The 21,875-nt window shown below is 35.3% G+C and overlaps 1 protein-coding gene across 12 annotated transcripts in view; it reads right to left on the bottom strand.

Moving 5' to 3' along the window:
- The window catches only part of LOC123560792 (unconventional myosin-Ia-like), an 87,854-nt gene extending 73,610 nt beyond the window's left edge, over positions 1-14,244 (bottom strand). For 4 of the 12 annotated variants that reach the window (XM_053552886.1, XM_053552881.1, XM_053552890.1 and 1 more), the window contains exon 1: positions 1,107-1,250. The gene's annotated coding sequence lies outside the window, so the exon portion shown is untranslated. Of the gene's footprint in view, positions 1-1,106; positions 1,251-1,292; positions 1,316-5,458; positions 5,478-12,975; positions 13,074-14,225 lie in introns of those variants that run through there. The other 8 variants (XM_053552888.1, XM_053552887.1, XM_053552889.1 and 5 more) reach the window with 5 other exon arrangements.
- Positions 14,245-21,875: the final 7,631 nt, after the last annotated feature.

Below are 21,875 nucleotides of genomic sequence, written 5' to 3'. Positions count from 1 at the left end.
ATCAAGGCATGGGTCCAATCCTGATACCTTCAGACTGAACTAGAATGGCAAGTGTTCAATCCTTACATCTGCAGAATGACATTAAATCAAGGCAAGCATCCAATCCTTGCACCTGAAGACTTACATGGAATCAAGGCAAGGGTTCAATCCTTGCACCTGAAGACTGACATGGAATCAAGGCAAGGGTTCAATCCTTGCACCTGAAGACTGACATGGAATCAAGGCAAGGGTTCAATCCTTGCACCTGAAGACTGACATGGAATCAAGGCAAGGTTTCAACCTTTGCACCTGCAGACTGACATGGAATCAAGGCAAGCATCCAATCCTTGCACCTGAAGACTGACATGGAATCAAGGCAAGGGTTCAATCCTTGCACCTGAAGACTGACATGGAATCAAGACACGGGTTCAATCCTTACACCTGAAGACTGACATGGAATCAAGGCAAGGTTTCAATCTTTGCTCCTGCAGACTGACATGGAATCAAGGCAAGGGTTCAATCCTTGCACCTGAAGACTGACATGGAATCAAGGCAAGGGTTCAATCCTTGCACCTGCAGACTGACATGGAATCAAGGCAAGGTTTCAATCTTTGCACCTGCAGACTGACATGGAATCAAGGCAAGGGTTCAATCCTTGCACCTGAAGACTGACATGGAATCAAGGCAAGGGTTCAATCCTTGCATCTGCCGACTGTAACAAGGATTTAAGGGAAAAGTTAAATCCTCTGCTGAATATTTCCTTTCAATTAAGAAAAAATATTTGGTATTGTAACCAAATTAATGCCTAGATACCCGACAGGTAAAATGGTCTGATATTAATAAATATACCAATTAAAGCTACTTGTTTATACTTAGGATAAAATATTTGAATATGTGCATTTACAAACAGTGGTAGCAATTTAAAATGTATATCTGACGGAAATGAAATAACATTTTTGAATCACTGCTTTCAAAAATGCTACTTAATTTTCCTGGACATTAATTTTAGCAAACTGCAAAGCCTGAATAATCAGCATGCTTGTACCAAAGGCCAATATTTGAGGTAAAAATTTTACCTGGAAAATGTAAAAATTGATTAAATTCTTCACATAAAAAAAGATCTTTACCTGTATTTAAAAAGATTCAACATTCTTTTAATATCCCATTTTCATGGCAATTACTCCATTAATATCACATTTAATTTCTAATTTCTTTCTTAAAATATCCATTAAATCAACATATGAAATAACCATAAAGTGAAGAATAGGAAATCGATCTAAACATAATAATATGCAAATTAAGTGAATGCATACTGTATTTAGAAGTTTAAAATATTGATAAAAGTTCAATATTGAAAAAACCCTGGTGGCACCACAAAATTCCTTTGTAAACATGCCATCCATTCAATGAGAAGTTCCAAATTAATCAATTCTGTACAAGGAAGTCAAATACCCCTATTGTTTTAATGAGGGCATTAATTTGCACAATAAACACACCCTGGTACCGGTGCTCCCAAGTACAGGTGGCACTCACACATACAGCGCTCGATGTGGTGTAAGTATTTCTGATTGTATCTCCGGTAATTCAAAACTTTTCTTAAAATGAAAGATATCTGCGCCCTGATGAATAATTGGTGACTATGTTCTGTGAGTGTCACAATATTTCATCTTGAAATAAACAAAATACGGCGAGTTAAACGTGAACGTTTGACTCAAAAATGTCAAATGTCAAAACAACACATAAAATACTCAGTAAATACTCCAAATGTATTCATTTTTGATACAGTATCGTATAGCCATGTCTTCCTACAATAAACTGTTCAAATTCCAAGACTTAATTTGTTATATTTAAAGAATGACTCGTGTTTAAAGATGGTGTGGGGTTTCAAAACGGCACTCACATGGCACAGGTGTTAATTTTTTTGGCGCTCAACAAGTACAGCTAGAGAAAGGTCTTCAGAAACGTAGACCTTGTTGTTGTTTGCTCTCAGTGTGGTGCCTGTATGATCATAAATCTTTATACCGTTAAAGAACTGACTGTAGAAGTCGACCTTTCTATGTTAAAACTTACGGCGACAATATTTTAACATTATTTTTTATTAAAAAGCTTCTTGAAAACTGATTAATGCTAAAATTTGATATGCCCTAGGATTTCGTTGAAAAATGAAAAACGTGCTTCAAAACATTCATATGACTCAGTGGGATCAGTGGACGTTAAGGTTTGCAAGAAGATATGTGTGTGCTTGCGTGCGTTTGTGCGTGCGTATGCGTTTGGTTAAACGCCGTTACTAAACAATATTTCAGGTCAATCTCAACGTTTCTGCGTACCAGTATAATGCTATGAGCATCCGTATGATATATTTAGAGCCAGGTCGATACTTTTTTGTTGGGGTGTGGAATAAATGTTTAATTATAGAGTTAGTAAAACTCATTTATAACGGACTGACAAGTTTTCTATTCTTTTCTTTAATTTTAACAACTTACCATACGCCTACATTGAATGTATAATAAATGTTGAACTTCTTACGAAAAATATTTTACTTGTTTCATTAGATTTAAGATTCAGTAAACACTCATAACAGAAAAATAGAAGGTTTTTACGGTGGATGATTTATACCTACCATTTCATCAATTCGCCACGCGACCCCGTTGAGCGAAAACACGAGAATTAAAAAAAATTAAACGCGGAGTGGTTAGCGAGCAAAAATTCGATAACATGTGCCGACGCGGAGCGAAAACACGATTATGGGGATGGGGGAGGGGGTGAGGGGGAATGCTGGCGTTGAGTGAGATTCAAGATGTAAAGCGGCTGGGTGCCCGGGTGCCCAACAATGTTATTCCTTTCAAACCTCAACTTCTTGCTCGGAGCCCACTTATCAGCCAGTTTTCGCTCGACTCCCCCCCCCGCCCCCCCACGACGATTTACATATTAAATCTAAACTTTTTGTCTAGGAATAATAGAAAGGGCGGGAGCGTGGATTGAAAACATGATAATTAGTGGGGGGCGCTGAGCGAAAAGTCATATTTTACGTTATAAATCGGCGCCTAAAATTAGCGGAAAGACGGAATGGCATATATCAGCCACCAAAGAATTTTGTTAAAATGTCTGTTCGGTACAAAAGACGCTCATATTTTAATATCTTATTAATTCAAGGAATTTATCAATTAATGAGTTCTTGTTTGGCTCTCTCAGGAATCGATGGGAGTCATTCCGATTTAATAGCAGACATGAGACGTAATGACTAGTTCCATTAACTACTGTTTAATCCAACATCAAACTGTTCTTGGTGTAATCTCTACCACACATAACTAACCAGTCCAATTTATCTCTTTTCCGTTGTAGTTGCCTTAGAGCTGACGATTTCTCCACATTTCTGAAGACCTTTATCTAGCTGTACTTGGTGAGCGTCAAAAAAATACACACCTGTGCGATGTGAGTGCCGTTTTGAAACCACTTACCTTCTTTAAACACGAGTCATTTTTTAAATATAACAAATTAAGTCTTGGAATTTGAACTGGTTATTGTATGAAGATATGACTATACGAAGCTGTATCAAAAATGAATACATCTGGAGTATTTACTGAGTATTTTACGCGTTTTTTTTACATTTGACATTTTTGAGTCAAATGTTCACGTTTAACTCGCCGTATTTTGTTTATTTCAAGATGAAATGTTGTGACACTCACAGAACATAGTCATCAATTATTCACCAGGGCTCAGATATCTTTCATTTTACAAAAAGTTTTGAATTACCGGAGATACAATAAGAAATACTTACACCACCGCTCCTCCAAAATTGCTTATCGAGCGCTGTATGTGTGAGTGCCACCTGTACTTGGGAGCGCCGGTACCAGGGTGTGATAAATGAAGGACAGAAATTAATATGGTAGATATAAAGATCCTGCATACCGTAGGTGACATTCAAGGATTAATATTTGTTTACTGCATGTACTATTTGCCTTTTCTAAAACTGTTGTCAGTGTATGTATTACTACTTTATGACATTTTTGCTTGCCAAAATAAATAGCATTTATATTTACAAAATATTACATTTTTTAAGATTTGCTGGTATAAATCCAACAGGACATAGAAAGCACTTGATTAAAGGAGTCAATGGTACAGTGGCCAGCAGGTTGGACAGCTGTGTTACCGGTCCCGGTCTGATTCCCAGTTGCCACTGATATCCAATTTAGTGCTCATTGATGGGTTAATTATTACGTGAGATACTATTTTCAGCTGTATGGACCTAGACTGAACATTAGGAAGGTAAGGCTTGAAAGGAAATAATTAGTAGTTCCATCAGTGTCTTGTTTTCAGTTTTGGGGGCAATGGTGGCAGTCCCTGTTAGGAGGGGAAATCATGCTGTAACAACTAAAATAAGATAAAAATGCTCCATTAATATGTTGCACTCAAAAAGAAAATGACTTAAAAGCAAATTTTCTCTTGTTTTGAATTAGTATGATTAATAATGTAGATCTACTTAGAGTTGTTGGAGTATGTGGAAAAAAAATTAAGGGAATTTTTGTCAAAATGGGGAAAAACTCAATTATTCAATATAGTATTCTCAAGGCGAAATTCATTGACAAGTGGTTTTCTTCTCCTCCAAAGGAGACAAATAACCCTGTGTCTGATTTTGTTATTCTTTTAGCTACTTTTAACCTTTAGCCTGTTGGCTGCAAGTGGTTTTGCCTTTGCGACCAGTGTAGACCAAGATCAGCCTGCACATCCATGCAATCTGATCATGGTCTGCACTGTTCGCCATTCAGTCTGTAAATTTTAAGTGAACATCCCTTCAAATGATAAATGGTACTGCCCAAACTGAATGATAGACCAGTCCATTTTAGAAATTTAGCAGACTAAATGTTTAACCACTCTCAGCAAAAAATGATAGTTAAAATCAATAATCATGATCATTAACTTTTACCTTGAACTACAATCAATTTCAGCACGATTTTTTGCAGTTTTTGTATAATGAATCATGAACATACAAACAAATCCACAAATAGGGATTTCTTTAATACTGCATTTACCTATAACAGAAAAATCTGACACTTTCCCTTAATTGGGTTCCTGAATAATGTGATTTGATCTGTAGGCATTATCAAATTTACAGGATCTAAAATGTTCACAACTATGGAATGACAGCCTATGCTATCTTTACATTTTCTGTTTTATATAAAGTAAAGACCCTTGAATGAACATTTTTTATCAATTCAAACTAGATAAATGACATCTATTGCATTATATTGCAAATACTGACAAGAAAAACAATGATAATCCATTTTTCTTACATAAAACTGAAACATTTGATTTCTGTGCGTAAAAGATTGGGAATATAAATACACTTAAAACAATTGCACATGACGTATAAACAGTGACAAACTGTTGAAAAAACATAAATATCCAAATTTATAAACTGTCACAAGTAGCTATATCTGAAGAAAAAAATAATACAATCGCAATAAAAACAAATGAATACCTTCAAAAATTGTCATAATTCCAGAATTCATCAAGAGAAAAATCCTTTTAACAGTAACAATAATACGGTTACCGATAGAATGGTTCAACAGCAACTGTATGCATGATTATTATCATTTCACTGGCATCCAATATCACCTAGCAACATAAATATGACACTTTATACATGCAGACAGATTATGCCTTTGTATATAACATCAGCCTTGAACATAACATCAAAGCCTGACCAACATCATCATGTAAATCTTACTTTTCAAAATCCCTTGTAAAGGTTCTTGTTCAGACAACAAGTGGATGAAGAGGTCTGAGCCTTTCTCTGATAAATTGGTAGGGAGTGTGTGTGTGGGGTGGAGTGGGGGGAGGCTTTTGTTAAATTAAGAATTTATATAGATTATATAAACTGTTGAAAGGGAAACATTCTTCAACAAGAAATATCGGTAAAAGTGATGGATGCTTCCCGAAATATGATTACCGTAGATTCCCATGTATAATGCGCACCCGTGTATAATGCGCACCCCCGATTTTAGCCCAAAATCCTGGGAAAAAATCATTTTTGGTCAATTTTGAGGTAGATGGAAAACGAAAGCAGAGTTTACATCGACACAGGTAATAAATTTTATCTCCGCGGCGCAGAGCAGCATCGGTCTCGCGGAACTATCGATTTTTGTTTTCTCGAAAATAAAACCAGTAAAATATTATCATATTTGTTGTTTTACCTTTTTTAATTAACTATTTTGAATAAATAAATAGCAGCTGATTCAATATTTTGGAATAGTATCTTTCAAAATGACATGAGCTTCTCAATTCAAACCGATAACAAAAGGTGTGATAGTCTTTTTGTTACGATCAAATAGCCAGTAATTAACGGCAATTTACGTGTCACCTCGTGTCAATTATGTTGTTCACAGTTTGATCTCGGGTAAAGATAATACTCGATCCTGAATTAGTATCATAATTTTTGTGATTTATTAATATTTCTTTCATCAAAATACTTTTAAATTTATATGAAATTGATTTTGCCTGAAAGAAAAATAAACCATTTGATCTTTTACGGAACGTAACAGCGATCCTAGATTTTAGCGGTGACAGTTAGTGCGGAGAGTAGTTTCCCTTTACCAAAATGGCGAACATCGGTAACAAAACTTTTTTTGAAGTTGGAAAATCGTCTATGCCTGTGTATAATGCGCACCCACGATATGGGGGTCGTCCCGGGGGTCAAAAAACTGCGCATTATACATGGGTATCTACGGTACTCACGACCCATGGCTTCGTAGTCAGACACTAGACCGCTGTGTCCGCTCTGTCTTCTACTGCTTCACATGTAAGCAAATACAAGTTAGGAATCATGTTCCACACCCTAGGTAATTTAATTATCTGAGATTCAATGATACATGTACTTAATCTGAGACAATTAAGAAGATAACAGAAAGTCATCAATCAATAATGTAATATCCGGACTGAATTTCAATAGAAGAAACTTCGGTCTACTAGAATTTAAAAGTGCATGACAGAAAGGAGGAATACTTTTAAATTTAAAAGTTTAAGATGAGAACTCTACCAGACTAGTGATGGAATACTAATTGACAACATCAAAAAACACAGGAAACTTTTTTTCCCTTTCATTTTTTTTGGTGGTGGGGGTGGGGGGAGGGAGGCGGGGGTGGAGCTGCTCAAATAATTAGAATGTGTCTGTAGGACTTAAGGGTGTATAGCTTCTGCAAACATTTTACATAAAGGATTCATTATTCTAGGCCATGTACTTTCTGAGCTATGAGCATCACAAACAAAAAAATCCACTATTTTGGCTATTTCAAGGGCTGTAACTCTGTAATTAGCGCTAAAATCTCAAGAAGAATGCCAAGTGTGCAAGGTCACATCATGATAAAGACTCATGCAAGGTTTCATAATTTATATCAAATACTTTTTGAGCTAGGCACGTCATTTGGTGAAAATGTGCATTTTTGACTATTTCAGGGGCCATAACTCTAAAAGTAGGGGGCGGAGCCAGACGAAGAATAGTAGGTGTGCAAGTTCATATCATGATTAAGACTCATGCAAGGTTTCATCAATTTATATCAAACACTTTTGAGCTAGGCGTGTCACAAGGTGAAAATGTGCATTTTTTATTATTTCAGCGGCCGTAACTCTGGAAATAGGGTGCACAGCCAGACGAAAAATAGGTGTGCAAGTTCATATCATGATAAAGACTCAAGCAAGGTTTCATTAATTTAGATGGAATACTTTTTGAGCTAGGCGTGTCACAAACTTTTTTGGGACAGATTGACAGATGGACGCATGGACAAGACCAAACCTACCGGGGCACAAAAAGGAAGTGCCTATGGTACAGATCTATACATGTACCTCTATCACTAGAGGTACAGATACATACTAAGGAGAATTGTCTAAGATAATAGACCTCAGTTTTAAAGGTGCTGTGGCTCAATTTGTTGTAAAAAGCGATAGTTTAAACATTCACCTAAAACTTCAATTTTTCTGGCAAAATACTGATTATTCATCACCACTGAGAAGCCACAAATGACTGGGAAGATAATGGTTCATTAGATTGCTCTTTAATAGCCTATTTTACATATATAAGGTTTCATATTTGGATAAATATAACATAATAAGCCATTGCCACATGTGCCTTTTTACATTGTAAAGTGTGTTTTTATCAATTTATTTAATTTTATTGTAAAGCTGAATTTCAAATAAATTTCACTATTAAAGTGTTTAAGATGCTTATTAATCTTTTGTCATCAGTTTGTACAATAATCAATTAATCTGCTGTGGAACTTTGATCATTGAATGGTCACTAAATGTGTACAGCAGAAAACATTATTACCCTAATCAGCGGTTTCATTAACGGCCTGTGGTGGGCATTCCCCCTTGCTATAGTGGTCTGAAGCCCCAGCTACTTTTCTCTTAATAAGTAACGATCAAAACAGAGAAAAAATAATTGAGCTGCGCCATGAGAAAACAAACATAATTCATTTGCGCCCAGCATGGATCCAGACCAGCCTGCGCATCCGTGCTGACGGTTTCTCTAATTGCAATAGGCTTTGAAAACGAACAGCATGGATCCTGACTAGACTGCGCAGACTTGTCTGGATCCATGCTGGTCGCAAATGCACTATGTTGGTTTTCTCATGGCGCGGCTCACATAGTATGAATGAGTATGAAGCAGTTTATTGACATTCCAGGCATCATCTTTCTGTTTTCAATTTGAAATATTATTAAGTAAACCTGTGAACAGGCTTTCAAGAATTTTAGTGCAATTTCTAAACACACTAAGAATTAAATCAATTATTGTGTATTTCTAGACTAACAGGCTTTTAAGAATTTTAGTGCAATACCTAAAATTTTAGTGCAATATCTAAACACAGTAAGAATTAAATCAATTCTTGTATATTTCTAGACTAACAATATTATAAAGTTTCCTTCTTAAAAATTGTGATTCATTTGATGATCCTTGGCTATTTACATTTAAAAAGAAAATGTAAACAACTGAGTAAAAATTGGATAGTGAACCATATGAGATTATTGTTTTAATCTTCTTAATTTACTTTTTAATTTGCAGTAAAATTAACAATGTAAAAAAGCTATAATATCTGATAATAGGAGGTCAGTACTACAAGACAATCCTCTACTTTTTTTGCTGGACACTTACACCCATTTTCCTACAGGCAGCAGGGATCGAATTTAACTTTTTTTCCAACTAGCAAATTTTTGCTAGTGCCTTTTTTTCCACTAGCAAAATGATGGGTTCCACTAGCAATTATTTAAAAGCTGTTTACGTGTTAAATTTAAGTTGTTTTGTTGTTGTTTGGTTTCATATAAAAGTTCACGGTCCAGACAGGCTTGGGACTTTCTGATTTTGAAAGTAGGATACAAACCAAAGTACTCAATGATATTCTTTGGACTGTTGGCTGGACGTTGATGTTTTAAGTTTTTCTCAGGTCACTGCCGGTAGTGTTGCTAGCATTTTTGAGCTCCACAGGCTTTTTTGCACCAAGAAACATGTTATTTTTCTCTCCATTTTCGCAGAACTTTGCAAATTACGGTGTCAAAATGAAAACAAATATTGCCTAGACGCTTACTTACATTATATATTATCCAATAATTACTTTTGTATAAAGCGACAAGCTTCTAGAAGCAGTCACGTGATTATCGGTAAATTAACTGCCCGAAAGGAAAGGACAGTTTGAGTTAATTCCCCGATTTTCGAACGTGATCGCGAAAATATTCGAGTGCCATGATTTTCTACTCGCATTTTTTTATTCTTACTCGAATTTTGCGAGTTAGCGACCGTTAAATTCGATCCCTGGGCAGATCCTTACTGTTGCAATTATACAAATATTCCTTCTTCCCAACTGGCAACAATTGTTCCACTTCTCGGGATGGCTTATTTCATGATCTGATATTTCATAGTTGCCATCCCTTGAAACCTTACATGTACCTGCATTTTACTGTTAGGAAAAATAAAGACAGAGGTCATACAATACTGGTCAGACTTATTTGCCCCAATAAATTCCTCACTGATTTATGTAAAATTTATCAAATAATTTCCAAAATTACGAATTTTCTGGTGATTTAAGCCTATGTATGTATTGTATACAATTAAAGCTTACCGCATCTACACGCCAATATGCCCTACCCTTGATATCTCTCCTCTACGTACAACATAGGAAGGACCTTTTTGTGGTGAATCTTCCAAGACGATTCTATAGGGCGATTTTCAAATCGCATAAATTTTAACTATTAAAAAAACCCAAAATATCAGTGAAATTCTAAGATACATATCAAAAGGGGATTCAACACCTCATTGATTTATGTAAAAATTATGAAATAATTTCCAAGATTATGAATTTTCTGTTGTTAAACCGATGTATGTACTATACACAATTAACGTTTACCGCATGTCTACTGTAGTGGTTGTATGTATATAAGGCCACTTTCAACAGCCTTGCTGTTGGGTTAACCCTTTAACGACGTGGTTAGAGTGTCGGCCAACAGATCACGAGGTCCGGGGTTCGATCCTCGGTAGAGTCTGTGGTATTTTACTACACTACACAGCCTATGTGCAAGCGATAAAACCAATAACTTTACATGACTGTGTACTGTGATTTATCCTCAGAGTCCATTATTTTGGTCCTTGGAAGTTTTGACGGGAAGACTGCCCATCACAAATAAAAAACAATCTGACCATTGAATTATTTTGACTAAAGTCTGTCCCACCTATCTGGTTAACATCATTTTTAAAATTATGATATGCGTTATGATGCCCTAAAATATGTTTTTATATAGCGCAGATCCATATCTCTAGGCACTTTTTTCATTTTTCAAAAAAAAAATAATTTTGAAGTTGGTATGTTCAATTTTGTATTTTTCTCCATAGACCGTAATGCTAAATGACGTCGCGTCGCTTCTTGTATATAAACAATATGGCGGCGCCCTGTAATACTTTTTTTAGGGGACAACTCAAAATTATCGACGTTTAAATGTATTAGAAAATAAAACTCGGGCTGAGTTCACTCTGTATTGCTAAAAAAGTCTCACTGTTGTTTTATGAATTCAAATAAATGTTATTAATAAAAGATGATACGGGGAACAATTGGCATGTTTAACTTCCAGTTACAGAGTAATTTAAACATATTTTTGATGTTTGAGTATTAATCGTTAGTAGATCAAAATGTTTTAAGAGCTTCCCAAAATTTGGGTCGATTTTAAGAGTAATGTTACCCGTAAAGCAGAAAAAGGTAGAATATCTTACCCTTTCTCATGCCCAGCTTAATTTTCCCTCGTGCGTATCTGGGTCGCCAGCATTTGCGTTTTGAATTGTTTTTATTTTTTTTAAAATACTAAAATATAACTTGCCTAGATCTACCTGCATATTAATAAAAAGACATATCTTAGATGATAGCGCTTTGAACATTCTCATGAACAGAATACGGACAAGATTCCCGATTTCCGGGATAAACCAATTGACATAGTGGAAGAAACACTGGTATTTATAGTTCCGAATTTAATAGCGGATATCAGTTACTTGATATTTTTATCATGAAGTTTGTCTTGATAACTTTGTCATTTAATCTTTTTTTTTATAAAATTCTAAAATAAATACTGAATACACAAATCGTCGGCCGGCGTCAAAAATCTCGTTTCTTAACTTTTAGGATATACAAAGCAATCCTTTTTTCATGACAACACGTGCAAAAATAGCATTATCGGTTAGGCCTGTACTTAAATTATCGCACATATACGAGATTTTAGCATGACATAATCGTAATAAATTGAAATGTACGTGGAAACAACCCGATATCTTAACGTCTGTTTTGAATTAAGATTTAAAAATTGTCATTACGTCATTTTTGCAGACTCTCATTAGCTAATTTTTTAGTAACTACGATAAATTGGTTTATTTTCGGGATGTAATATATGGATATGTAAGTCAAGGTAGCCGACTTCGATAAACTGTAAAGGATCATTATTTTAGTTAAATAAATTACATTTCTTGTGATTAATTATTTAAGATCTTTTCGTGATTTACCTATTTATTTCGCCGTATTTACTCGCTCATATCATATCGGCCGATATTGTGTTTAGTTGTCAACAAATGATCAGAGTGTCTTTATCGTCATCGGCATGTTTATAGCTTCCTAAAGTAAAGTCTTTAATAAAGTTTTGTAGTTTGTTACATGTTGAAAATCATTTTTGATAGATGTCAATTATCGGCGGTCATTTAGAATTAGGTCTTTTGATATGTAATCATCTTACAATACAATTGCCTTAGAATAAAGAGTCATCATTTGTTCAAACAAACAATAAGACCAATCAAGCTAAGATTATTGACTTATGTTCATGTATGATATGTAGATATAGAGCTGGCTACCTAGACCTTAATGACCTAAAGGTTCCGGTAGAACCGGCTACCTAGCCACTGCCAAATTGAAAACTGAGGATCTTTCATAGTATCAATAGAGGTCTGAAAGTTCATTATTATGATAGTAACTGTTATGCCTAAGTTCTTGCAAAAATATTACTCATTTGTGTTTTATAACTTGCTTTCCTTATATTATATAAAGATTGCCCTCTTTTGAATCATTGAGAGATAATAAAATCTGGAAAGTAGATCCCTCGGAAGCACCGAGAAACAATGCAAACAGTTGAAAATTGCAGACTCGGTTTGATTGAGTCTGTTCATGAGCAGTAATGGAAAATGCAACACTGCCCACGCCCCCTAGTACCGGCTTAAGCAGTATTCAATCTTCAAATCTAAATGAGTTGAAATCAATAATCCCGAAGGACCAGAAATTTAACAACACTGAGATGAAGTCGGGCGGGACTTTAACACCCGCTGTTGTGAAGTAAATAAACACGGATTACTACTGTATGTGTAATGTTGGTTCGTAAATGTGACTTTAGATACATATGTTTTATAGTTCTATTCAGTCTATAATTCATGAAGGTCGAAATATCTACCAAAAAAAATTTCATATTTTAATCATGTACAAAAATTACCCTTCATATTCAAAAGAACCCCATTACGTTCAACCTCGTAAACCTGTTTGCATGGGTATCAGGAAGGCGGTACACGATGTTGAAAGTTGAGACTTGATGATGAAAAGCCGAACCTACAATGATGAAAAGTCCAAAATACAATTTATGAAAAGTCGAATGTATGATGGTGAAAACTCGAATCTACGATGCTGAAAACTCGAAACTACGATAGTGGAAAGTCGAAAGTAAGATGCTAAAAAGTCGAAACCGCGAAACCACGATGGTGAAAATACGAAATGATTTCGACTTTCAGCATCATAGTTTCGTAGTTTCGACTTTTAAACATCGTAGTCTCGTTCTGACGTTGCTTCGAGCTCACAATAAATTTGTCTTCCTTGCATTTGAAATTTGTTTTGAATACAGTATACGAACTGTTCAATCAGTTGAGCTTTCAAGGTATTTCAGTACAAAACGACGATTATTCATTTTTAAATCCATTTTGAGTGGCTCCCCAAGTAATTCACGTGAACATTCATGTTCTCCTCCATTTTAGAGAGTAAACGCCAATGGCGGCCGATTTTTTACAACAGTGAGCTGCCGTTGGAAAAATATATGTGGCATTCATTTAGCAATTCGGGTACTTAGAGAAAAATCCTTGAAATTCTCGAGGGTGACTTTTTTGTAGTTTAACTAACGCTATTTACTTTACCGATAGCTGCTCCAGTTTTGTCACCGTGCATCCAAGTTGATGTTAACAGACTTTAGATTCTGCCCCAGATCTATCAAGAAAATATCTCAGAATCAGTTCTGACGTCAAATTATTTGGACTACTATCCATCTGGTACAAAAAGTTTTGAGTTATGGTAAAAAGGTTAGCAGTCCCCGCTGACTTTGACTATTTATTTTAGGAGGGTTGTGTTTAAATTCTTGTTAAAATAACACAGTATTTCTGACCGGGGACCGCTAAACTGGTAGTGTCCCGGTAAAAAACCTAACGCAACAGGATGTAGAAATGTCATCGTACACATATAAAGATCAAGGTATCCCTATCCATAAAACTTGCCCAAAAATGCTTCGGTACGAGATAGTTTGAGGACGAGTAATTTCCAAAAGAAATTTCTAGGAATTTACGGAGAACAGATAAAAAGATTGGTATGCAAGTAAAGTATGATATTATAAAACTTTCTGCATTAATGAAATATTACATAAAACTTTAAAATGTTGATTATTTATCGCGTTTTTTTTTTGACATCTACCGAAACATTACTCACCGGTGGCACGGTACTTTCTGCACCCTATGAGAATTGCAAATAGTAACGGGACGCCACGGTTGAACACTACAAAATGAAGATATTCTTATTGGTTGTGCTAGGTAGCTATGACGACAATATGGTGGCATATTTCTGCCACAAGATAATTAGGTAGCTATCACGATAATATTGTAAACTTTACAAGAAATTTGTTCATTTTTCTGAAAACATTTCCAGCAAACCATAATATTTTCTAGACATTTTATTTGTTTCCGCGCGAAATTTCGCGTACTGCCACGAGATACTTGGTAGGCTAGCTATCACGCTAATATTCTTAACTTTCCAAAAAAGATGTACATTTTTTTGAAAACATTATCGCAATGAAATTATTGTTTTCCAGATAATTATGCTTTTTTTATTTCCAGGAGACTAAAGTTATGCTATTGAGATAAAGTTTTCAGAAAAGTTCGAAATATAAAGATAATTGCTGAAAGTATCGGGATAGCTATCTTGTAAATTAATGTGTCGATATGTTTTGCATAAGTGCCAACAGTTGCCATTTATTAGCAAGACAGTTGCTATCTCCATACCGTAGGCTTTCAGCGATTATCTTCATATTCCCAACTTTTCTGAAAACTTTATCCCAATAGACTAAAGTTTCCTTGAAAAAAAAAAAAACATATCTTGATAACAATAAATTATTGCGATAATGTTTTCAGAAAAATGCACAACTTTTCTGGAAAGTTTAGAATATTATCGTGTTAGTTACCAAGTATCTCTTGGCAGTTTCAAGCACTAACGCGAAATTTTGCGTTGAAATATTTTCAGGAAAATATTGTTTTTGCTGAAATGTTTTCAGAAAAACACACAAATTTACCTAGCTATCTCGTGGCAGAAATATGCCACCATAGCAATCAATATTTTTTCTAGCTATGCTTCTTATTTCCAGGCAACTTCAGGCTATTGAGGTAAACTTTTCAGAAAAGTTCGAAATATCAAAGTGATTTCTGAATGTATCCACACAGCTATTTAGCTTAAAAATGGCAGCTGTGAGCACTTATGCTTAACATTCAAACACTCTTTTCCTTTTCGATTTTTAAGCAAAATGCAACCTTAATTAAATACAGCTGTAGTTTGGGATATAGTGTAAAATATGGGCTTATGTTCAAACGGTCAACGAAGAGAAAAAAAGGGATAGAGTTGTTACTAAAGTATGTTAATAACGGATAAATATCATGCATAAAATGATGATTCTCCTATGTACACTTTCTACTACAAGTATTATTTCATAAACTGTATTTACATGATGTAAGGCCTAAAAATGTTTGTTTCCGGTAACATGCCCCTAAAATAGGATAGGTAGGTAGGAATTTTTTTGCTGATTTTTTTTTTACAATGAAGAAAGAGCAACACAAAGCGAAAGGTATAAAAAATAGCGAAAATATCGATTTTTTCCCAACGCCATAAAAACATTTAGGGTCGCGGCAATGTTTTAGGGTGGGTCGGGATACCGGAAACAGACGATTGTTTTAGGCCTAACAATATTTTGGCTTTGTTTGAAGCATATCGTGAGTACGCGCCGTGTCGTGACTCTTTCAGAGGTCTATGGACTCCCTGTAAGACGTGCTATCTGCTATTGAGTTTTTACTTCTTGCTTTTCGTGTTTGGCTAGTTGCGTTTTACTTTTTGCGTTTATTTTGAAAACGAGGTGTGATGGGGTAACGAGCTTGGTGTGATTGGGGTATAACAATCTGACTGAAGTACATCTCCTATTACGCTACGCATAGGATCTGAGAACGACCTATTCATAGCCTCGTTCTGACGACCCTTTCGCTAGCCAATCAGAGCCTAACTTACAACATCTTGCAAATCTACCTGTAGCCTTGACTTTTGATATTTACAATTCTTATGTCGTAATGTATCAGACAGCCGGCTAGCTCAGTTGGTAGGCCACTTGCTTTGGAATCGAGGGGTCCCGGGTTCGAGCCCTAGAATGTCTTCACATTTTTCTTACTCTTTGACATTCGAACAAGTCGTCTGATTGGATAAAATAAAAATAGCAATACTGGAAATCCAAAATATACAGAAGACGAATGTATATGGGTCGTTCTCAGATCTTCGTTTAGAAGATCAAGTACTTTAGTCAGATTGGGGGGTATAATACCCCCATCACACCAAGGTCGTTTTCAATACGTTCTAAAAAATGTAGCCGAATGGTCTCAAACTGTTTTTTTTTCCAAGCGGTCATATGTATATTGTTTAAATCGGCTGCTAATTCCAAGATCTTCTCGGTACTTCACCTTTTAAAAATTGTTTTACCTTAACGTCTCTATAACCATAAACATGTATGCATTTGCTCATTTAAGAACAAACATATCGAAAGACACAATCAGGAAAAAGAAAATAACAAAAAAAAGAAAAGAAAAATAGAACGCAAGAAACAAAACCCGAAAACCCGACGTACAGGGTTTCCAAGTCCGCCGCTTAAGTTTAAGATCTTATTGATTCCATACAACATACAAGAAGATACAAAAAAACTAAATTTAACGTCGGATATTACATATGACAAATGCTATTTCCCGACAAACAGCAAAGGTAAGGGAAGTAAGCCTGTTACAGTAGATATATATTACTGACACGGTTACTCCCCCGCTAAGCAGGAAATCAGTATACATATAATACATGCATAAAAATATTTTATTTTATTTTGTTGGGGTTAACGTCGCACCGACACAATTATTGGTCCAGCTTTGATGGTGGAGGAAGACCCCAGGTGCCCCTCCGTGCATTATTTCATCACGAGTGGGAACCTTGGTAGAACCACCGACCTTCCGTAAGCCAGCTGGATGGCTTCCTCACATGAAGAATTCAACGCCCCGAGTGAGGCTCGAACCAACAAGTGATCTGTAGTCAGCGTTCTTAACCACTCGGCCACGGAGGGCCCATACATGCATAAAAAGAGAAAGGAGTGAAAACAAACAAATAAAATATTTTAATATAAATAAAAAATAGTAGTTGACAGTCGGGTATTGTGACAAGTGTATGACAAAACCTAGTTCCTTAAGTAAAAGTACTTGTGTCCCAAACTACCGAAAGAAAGGTGTAGAATCAGAGGATATCATGTTACAGAGTTAGGATGCTGCTACAGTTTTCCCCGGATAACGTTACAGCATATGAAGGATAATAATCGCTGGCTGTGGGTTGTTCACAAAAGAAATGGTAAAAAATTATCTCTTTTTTTTTTTTGCAAAAATATATATGAGCCGTGCCATGGGAAAACCAACATAGTGGCTTTGCGACCAGCATGGATCCAGACCAGCCTGCGCATCCGCGCAGTCTGGTCAGGATCCATGTTGTTCGCTAACAGTTTCTCCAATTCCAATAGGCTTTAAAAGCGAACAGCATGGAGCCTGACCAGACTGCGCGGATGCGCAGGCTGGTCTGGATCCATGCTGGTCGCAAAGCCACTATGTTGGTTTTCTCATGGCACGGCTCATATTGTATTTCTAGATCAATGGTAAGTACCAAAGTGATGTGCATTCTTTATGTATTTGCTACAGTAACTACTCAAATACGGAAGAACATTAGTGCCAGGCAGGTGTTATTTATTACCTCGATATTTTGATAAACCGGCTTGTCTTTTCTCTAAAACTACATCAAAATTTCGACTTACTATATAGCTTGAAATTACGACTACGTACCTTGCCTCTTTATCCTCAAAATTTGAACGTCCGACCGTCTGTGAAATGTCCAAAAGGCTAATGAGTAAGTTTGTTGTAGCTACTTCTAAATTTCTGAGCTTGGAAGAGATTTGCTGTCACTTAAATAGTAAAAATATAAAGTGGATTCATCTGACTGCACATTCATTTATGGTAAATGTAGCTGCCTTCCATGCAGCTCGAACAAGGGTTAAAGCGTAATATGATTTCTACATAAACTTGAGTTACCATATCATACATGAGTTACCCTGACATCAATGGCTTCTTCAGATAACTTGTTTTTAACTATAGAAAAGGTCATATACCTATATGTCCGTATATATCAAGGGTATATCTTCTGGTCGTAGAGGCTTGAAAAAGGTTGAAAACCCTCCAGATATTGTCAAAATAAATATTCTTCGTTCGAACACTGCCCGATCACCTTCTATGAAATGTCCTCACCTCTAAAGATACCCCAGGTACCCGATCTAGTTCCCAGACTGTAGAAAGATCACATGACTACGTGTTAATATAAGGTAGACTACATCTCTTTTCCATAGGGTTCGAATCGGTTTGAAAACCTCTCAGATTTAATCATGGTCGAAATAATGACATTTTTCATCACTGTGAACACTGACCAGTCACTATGACATTCTAGGGTTACCCAATGTACCTGATCTTGGCCAGGACCTATACATATACGCAAAGTATGGTAGCCGGAATTTCAAGTAAAGGCAGTCGAAATTCCGAGACAGTAAGTTGAAATTGGGACATTATATCAAAATTATGCATTTAATAATAAACAACATTCGCATGGCACTAATGTCCTTCTATACTTAAATACACACGTTATTTTCTATTTTACACAAAAAAGAAAAGCAAGAACTTTGCGCATCGCTACAGTAGCTACTTTCGCGATTGTTTTTAATGTAACGACCGACCACAAGAGCCTGAAATTCTATCCAAAAATCACGAAAAGTCTGTATATGAAAAAAGACCCCCCTTCTATATACAAAAGTTTAAAAGCTTCTTATTGTTCTGTTTCTATATACCCCACCCCATACTTCAGAGAATACAAGGTATAATGTTTTGCTCATGCATATTGGTAGAGGCTCTTTTCTAGTGGACATGTTGTCCTAAAATAAGTGTTTTGCCATTAAAGGCGTACGCTAGAATTCCCTGTATATGAGATGGGCAAAAATTTTCCCAATAACAGAATTTCTTTAAACTTTGGATATTGAAGGACAATCATCTAAGAAACAAAAAAATGCAATAAAAATCATAGGTCACCGGATTCGAAAAAGAGTTATCTGCCCTTGAAAACGTCATTTTTGGGGGAAATGCCGTTTTCAAGGGCAGATAACTCTTTTTTGATACCGGTGACCTATGATTTTTATTGCATTTTTTTGTTTCTTAGATGATTGTCCTTCAATATCCAAAGTTTGAAGAAATTCTGTTATTGGGAAAATTTTCGCACCAAATTCTAGCATACGTCCTTAAGTATTGCATTTATTAAGGAGGTAGGTTACCTTCATATTTGTATGTGCGCATGTCCAACCGGAAGCTAACGTGACGATTTACGACGACGTTTACGACAAACTAAATGTGTTTGTATATTCATTCTTCTGAAAACAAATCATGAACCTGTCTCCGATCTGATGCTTTATTGTTTAATAATGCAGAAATAATGAATAAATTGCCGCAGAAACGCTTCAAAACAATGTTGCCTTAAAATGAAGTCATTGACGTCATGACGTTACGTGTCAGTTACCGCGCAAAATTAATAGCTTTTTTTTTGAAATTACGTAATTCTGTGCATTTTCTTTATTTGAACTATTTTCAAACAGCTATTATTTGATGAAACATTTTTTATGTGTCTTTTGCTCTGAATAACAATCAATATTTTGCTTCTTTTATGTAGTTATATTGAAATGTTACGCGGAATGTAAGAAAATGGATGATGGTAACCGATGTTATTTGGAATATTGTTGGATGAAAGGTTACTTGTTACGGCCATTTTCAAATAAAAAACTTGCAGTTTGATTTGTAATACCTATTTTTCAGTTTTCATTGATAATTTGTTAGTTATATACTAAAACTAAGCTCTAACGTTGTTCAAATTTCAGTAGAAAATTGTGATTTCTTGAAATGAATTGATGTTACCATGGAAACGAAGCCCGTGACCTATATATCTAAATGTAAAATTCAAAAGCGTTGACACTGGTCTATTTAAGGAACACAGCTCCGGCTTTTTATTTTCATTACAACAACATTCATGAGAGTAATAGCACATGTTGAACGATTTTTCCATGAAAAATGCAAGACGAAGGGTACTTCTGTAAGTATTTTAAGCTGTGAAATTTGTTTGAATAAATACAAATAACACGAAAATATAATTTACGTTTGAAATAATATGTTTTGAAGCTACATTAACAAGAAAGATAATTTTATTCAATATTTTTTATAAGAAATTGCGACAAAAAGCAAGATATAAGCTATTTTAAACATCTCTGTTGCCATGGTTACTTTAAACTTTAAGAAAAATAGGGTGCCATGTAAAGTGCTTGGTATTTTGCTAATAATATTACCCAAATATTCCATGTTGGTCATTAACAGAATGGCACTAAAGCCGTCGAAAACCCCGTTTTTATACATAGTTGTTTAAAAATGAGAGAAAATGCGTTACCATGGAAACACGAGCCCCGCAACATATACATTTTAAACTTATATTAGAAAGCTAACGCGCATACTAGTAAAATAATCAATTATGCAGACTTCTACGGATATCAGTGAAACTACAATACACTGAAAAGTGTTAAATATCCGTATTTTCCTTCTTCTTTCAATATAAAATACCTTTGGAGGGTCATGTTCTTTAAACCTGGATAAAAATTGAACTTGAAGGGCCAGAGAAAAACAAAATTGAGATTGTAGCTGTTAAAACATCATATTACACAAAATACAAAAAATTGCTGCGGTTCAACTAATTTGAATTTACGCTGGTAACAAGGTAACCTACCTCCTTAAATATGCACATTAACTTTGACAAAAAAAGACAAACGGCGTAGAGGTAATGATGTTTGGAGCATGGAAAATTCAGAATTACGCAGGATGTACAGACAGAAAAGATTTAGATATGCAACTATGAATACATTTGCAAATATTTCAACTAAGCAACAAATTTGAATGATCAATAGGTATCTTTTCAGTGATCGAAGGTCTAAATGATTTGACGCCATGTGCTGATTCTGAAATAATTTCGTGTTAGGTCAGAATCTGAAAGTGATAGGTAAATACTTACATATATGATGGAATAGTGATTTTTCAATTTAATTTGCACATTGTTGTTGTTTGCATAGAAATTTAAGATTTCTGGGCTTACTTAAACGAGGAACGCAACGGGGAGAGAAGTTTACTTTCGATTTCTCTAGCGATGATAAACTACTAAAGACTTTTAAAAATTATAATAAATCATTTTAAATTTGGGTAACAAAACTACTAAATATCCTTGATTTAATATGTGCCTTCTGATATTCAATGTCATTTAAGACTCAGAAATAAATGGTTTATCTTTTTAGCGCGCACCTGTTCCGTGCCCAAATTACGATAGCTTGCGCCGAAAATACCAACTTGATATCATTTAAAAAATCTTTTTTTTTCGGAGTTCATCCGGAATGAACGACAGAATAGGATCGGCTAATCCATTAATCGCGCTAGCAATGTGTAGTTAATTTTGCATGAACTCTGAAAAAATAAACTTCTTATATTTACATTATATTTCCTTTCCATTTTTCAAACAAGCTTTTATTATAAATTGCACATACTTTGTTGTATTTAACATTATAATCAACTTCCAGGTCATTCTGTTCACTAGACAGAACAACTACGCCGTCATCTGCCTGACTACACGTGGACGTTACCAAAACAGTGGCACATTATCAGTAAGCAGCGCTATCGTAACTTAAATGAACAC

The sequence above is a fragment of the Mercenaria mercenaria genome, chromosome 10 (assembly GCF_021730395.1).
Source record: "Mercenaria mercenaria strain notata chromosome 10, MADL_Memer_1, whole genome shotgun sequence".
Classification (NCBI taxonomy): Eukaryota; Metazoa; Mollusca; class Bivalvia; order Venerida; family Veneridae; genus Mercenaria; species Mercenaria mercenaria.
Note: the sequence above shows the minus strand (reverse complement) of the source record. Positions and strands in the feature narration are given on the sequence as shown.